Here is a 5,319-nt window from a genome sequence, read left to right as displayed (position 1 = left end):
AGAGCATGACAAATGAGGAGTGACTGAGGATACTACTAGGCTTGTTCAGCTTAGAGAAGACTGACAGGTCATCTCCTTGCTGTCTACAACTTCTTCATAAGCTGAGAGTGCTGCTCTTCTGCTGGAGTAGAGCTGCAATGTCATTTCACATTCCTTTATTTTCACTTTTTCCTGTTATGATCTTATATCTGCCATATCTAGAGAACTAGTACATTTTGCCAACGCACATAGCTCCAGAGAGGACACCTTCAATACCTGGATGATGGGAAATGCCCTGTGCAGGAGCCTAAGTTCTGAGTTGCAAGAGCCACTGAGGGAGCCTCAAGGCCTCATCAGGCCTTGCCCAGGAGACCGCAGCTCTGCTGAGAGCAAGGACTCACAGGGGGCAGTACCAGGAGGAACGGCCCAGCCCTGAGTGGGGAAAACACATCCCAGGGAGACTGGGAACAGAGTGAAGGGATCCCAGCAGTCCTGCAGATAAGGACGTAGGGGTGTTGGTAGATGAGAAAAGGAACATGAGCTGGCAGTGTGCGCTTACAGCTGAAAAAGCCAACCGTATTCTGGGCTGAGTCAAAAGGTGCATGACCAGCAGGTCAAAGGTGGTGATCCTGCCCCTCTACTTTGCTCTTATGAGACCTCACTTGGAGTATTGTGTAGAGTTCTGGTGTCCTGTTAGAACAAGTCCAGAGGAGGGCCACGAGGATGATCAGGGAACTGGAGCACCTCCTGTATGAAGACAGGCTGAGAAAATTGGGGCTGTTCAGCCTGGAGAAGAGAAGGCTCCATGGAGACCTGATGGCAGCCTTCCAGTATCTGAAGGGGCCCTATAGGGATACTGGTGAGGGACTCTTCATTAGGGACTGTAGTGACAGGACAAGGAGTAACGGGTTAAAACTTCATCAGGGGAGGTTTAGATTGGATATAAGGAAGAAATTCTTTACTGTTAGGGTGTTGAGGAACTGGAATGTGTTGCCCAGGGAGGTTATGAATGCTCCATCCCTGGCAGTGCTCAAGACCAGGTTGGGCAGAGCTTTGGATGACATGCTCTAATTTGAGATGTCCCTTCCCATTGCAGGGGTGTTGGAACTAGATGATCTTAAGGTCCTTTCCAACCCTAACTGTTCTATAATTCTATGATTTTAACTGTACAAATTTATGCTGCATTTAATGGAAGTAAGACAAGCCCTTTCTTCCACTTTGCTGAGGCTTATGTGTTTGTGAAGCTCCAGGCTTCAGATGCTCAGAACATTCTTGGAAATCTTAAAGTTTCCAGAATGCTTTTTAACTTCCTTATTATAGTTGATGGGTTCAAATCAAAACTGGGGAAGTTCAGTTTAGATATAAGGAAGTTCTTTACTGTGGAGGTGATGAAGCACTGGAATGGGTTGCCCAAATAAGTAGTAAATGCTCCATAACTGGCAGTGTTCAAGGCAAGGTTGGATAGAGTCCTGGGTGACATGAAATGTCCCTGCCCACGGCGGGGGGTTGGAACTAGACAATCTTAAGGTTCTTTCCAACCCTAACTGTTCTATGAACTATGAGCTCAGATTGTGGGTCCAGTTTACAAAAATATTTGAATTTTAATGTTAACTGATTTACTTTGATTTCATTGCTCACATTTATGATTACAATAGCAGAATTTTTCAGGTATTAAATGAATAGTTTTTTGTGTCAATAATTCTTTTGCAGTTTCTCACTAAGATTTTTTAAAGCACGAGGAAGGATACAGGTTTCAGTTACTAATGTAAATGAGTAGCATCTGTATCCTGGAAAAAGTTACTTAATCAGTTACATCTACCATGTAGAAATCAAGACAGAAAATCAGAAATTATTCAGAGTCCTTGTAACATGTTTTCAATGTAGGGTTGTCTTGCTTGTTTTCTAATTGCCACCAGTACTGGTTCTGGGAAGTAACCATTGCTGATCAACTTGTTAGAACATATCTGTCAGAAGCAGGGACAAGGTGTGCTGGCACACAGAGAGGTACAGTCCTTGATGCAGAGACATCTTGCTAAAGCCAGAGAAATAATGAAGAATCCTTGTTTTATAAAGCAGATAATTTTCATCTTTTTTGTCTTTGCCCCCCCTCCCTTTTTTTTTTTTCCTGTTGAGGGCACACAGAATTTTTCTCTTAAAGTAAGTACGTTTTCTTCTACATCTGAAGCCTAATTTCTGTAACTGTTGATCAGCTCAGATATGGGTAGGTGAAAAGTTAACCATAAAAGCTTTCCGGTACTTTGACAGGAGGCATAGTAGAATGGCCAAATTTTTGTTTTAGGAGTAGCTGTGTGTTACAGGGAATGTCAAGATGACAGTGCTTTACAGTTCTTCAAACAAGAGGCATTGTGTAATGTCTGGCACAATTACGGATTAGTTTTACTCCGGGGTGAATATAGGTGTACAGTCTTGACCCTGTGCAAGAATGGGTTTTGCATGACAGTTAGAATGGGACAATAGGAAGTGTATATAAAGCTATCTCTGTTCATACTCAGAGGCCACTGAAAACAGTTTATCACTTAGTCCAGACTAATAATATCCAATTTCTGCCTACATTTTAATTGATGCAGAGTGAGCTCCCATCTTCCCAGAATGCTGCAGATGGACAAGAAAGTAAAGTTTTGCTTTTCCCAGTAAGGTACCTTGTCAGCAGTGCACAGCTTCCTTGGAGCTAAATCAATTAGAAGACGTTGGTATGGCATTTAAGGTTCTCAGCTCAAAATTGCAATCCAAAGAGCTTCTCTCTGCTGTTTTCCTGGGAAGATGATCTATTCACAAGTCTGTAGGCTGTTTCAGAAAGGGAGTTCTGACTTTAGAGTGCTGGTGGGAGCATTCAACTGAGAGATGACATTCCTGCAATTTTGCCTTTTATTTCCTATGACATAACTGAGCATTCATTATTAAATTTCTAATTGGAAAAAGCAATATAGAGAATTTCTGCTTAATCTTTCCAATCTGGTTCTTTTCACAGTATCACAAAAAGACACATAAAATCATAGTCATATAATGGTTAGTGTTGTTTTCAACTCTTTCCTGAAATATTGAGATGACTCCTAATCTAGCTTGTTGACATCTACATCAGCAGTGTAAAAATTTTAATCTAAGCTAATTATCTAATATTTTTCAATAGATTCAGTATAACAGGTATCCATGGAAACATTTCTGTTGTGATGCATTTGACTGTTTTTAGACAGCTAAATTAGGTTGATTTTTTTTTGTCAACGTAATGCTAAACTTAGAACATAAAAACAGATGAAAGAACAGTTTTCATCAAACTGACATTCATGTTCTAAAAATGTTTGTACCAGTGGTTTAATACAGCCAATTTTATTTATCACTATTTTTACTCTGAATATGCCTATACATAAAAAAATTACACTACACATTCTGTTCACATCTCATACATGTATCAGTGCTGCATTGGCAAGTATCTTGGTTTTATCCTGCTGCTTTCTGGTGAACGGAAACACTAAATTTCTGTGTAGATAATTGAGCATTTCAATGTCTTCAGGCTTTCTAATCAGAGCTGAAACACAGAAAATAATTTGTGAATACAACATAATTTGGCATAAATTTTTACTATATACCTAGCAATCTGTTGGTAATGTATCTTATTTTTGTTTTCTTTGGTTCTGGTATTAATAATTTCTGCTCATCCTGTTTTATGGATTTTGTTTTCAGTTTATGTTGGTTTGTTTTGTTTGTTTGGTTTTGGGGTGTGGTTTCTGGTTATTTTTTTCTTTGAGAGAGGGTATTTTAAGTAAACTCACTAGCAAAAGGCCATGCTGATTATTTTGGTTCTTAGTGTCATAAAGTACAATTGTTTCCTCTGTTCTCCCAAACTTCCAGCAATCCTAAGATGCAGACTGCTATTTCATTTAGAGATTAATATTTACTAGTCCACTCTTATTTTCTTCTGGAACTCTACATGTTGAAACCATATTGCAATGTTTCCTTTGATATTGATCTTGAATGAACTAGTGGATTCTGAAGCCTGTTTCCTTTCCCTTCTGGGAGGTTTAGGCTGCAGGACTCTTGCCTGATCTGTGGTGTGCACTGATTCAGCCTCAGAAGATCTCTCTCTTTCACTTGAATACAAAGAGAGGTTAAGCTAGCCCTGCTCATTGGCCAGAGCCTAAAGCCCATGGCAGACTCAAAAAACACCTGAAATTCTTTTATTTCATAATTTATACACCATTTATACCTTCAAGATAAAATAGGAGTAAAACAGTTGAGGATTTCTTATTTTCAATATCAGAGACAAGATTTCAGTACACTTTAAAACACACATGCAATTTTAAATATGAAAGGAACACTCAATCTAAAATCTGCCATGTTCATATGAGAAAATAATAAAAGACATATAGTAACAGTCTGTATTCTGCCATCAGATGCTTCAGTCACAAGACCATGCTGTTATCTTCAGACAGCCTAAAGTACTGTCGTGGTTTAAACTCAGCCACGCAATCTCTCTCTCACTCTCCCCCCTTCCTCCCCCCTCGCTCCTGGAGGGATGGGGAGGAGAATCAAAAGAATGCAGCTCCCACAGTTTGAGATAAGAACAGTCCAGTAACTAAGGTATAACACAAACCACTACTGCTGCCACCAACAATAATAATGATAAGGGAAAAAACAAGGGAAGAGAATAGAACCGCCCACCATCTGCTTACCTATACTCAGCCCAACTGAGCAGTGATCTAGCCCTTCTGGGTAACAGGCACCAGTTTATATAGTGGGCAAGATGTGCTGTGGCATAGAACACCTCTTTGGTTAGTTTGGCTCAGGTGTCCTGTTTCTGCTTCCTCCTGGCTTCCCCTCCTCCCTGGCAGATCATGAGACTCACAAAGTCCTTGGTCAGAGTAAACATTATTGAGCAGCAACCAAAAACATCGGTGTCGTCAGAGCTGTTCCCAGGCTGAAAGTCAAAACCATAGCACTGAACCAGCTGCTAAGGAGAAAAATGACTGCTACTGCTGAACCCAGGAAAAGTACCTTTCAGCATAACACAAAAGACAAGAACAAAGAATGCAGTTAGTCCAGTATTGAGCTTAACAGGAGGTCTTAATCTTTTGTGCTCAGAGGAAAAATTTAGTTGAGAGTATCAGACAGACACAGAAAATTAAGCTTCCGAGCAGAGCAGTGACAGCAAAAGATCCTGAATTTTAGTGTAAAGTTTTTTTTTTAAATACCCACTAGAAATGAAAAACCTACAACAACAACAAAAACCACTCTTTCGCCCACCACCTTAATTCTAGTATCTCTAGCAGATATTGCCCTGAGTAAGGATTCACGAAGGATGATTACCTGAAAGAGTAAAAACCC

Source organism: Melopsittacus undulatus, chromosome 3 (assembly GCF_012275295.1).
Source record: "Melopsittacus undulatus isolate bMelUnd1 chromosome 3, bMelUnd1.mat.Z, whole genome shotgun sequence".
Classification (NCBI taxonomy): Eukaryota; Metazoa; Chordata; class Aves; order Psittaciformes; family Psittaculidae; genus Melopsittacus; species Melopsittacus undulatus.
This window is presented reverse-complemented; position numbering follows the sequence as displayed.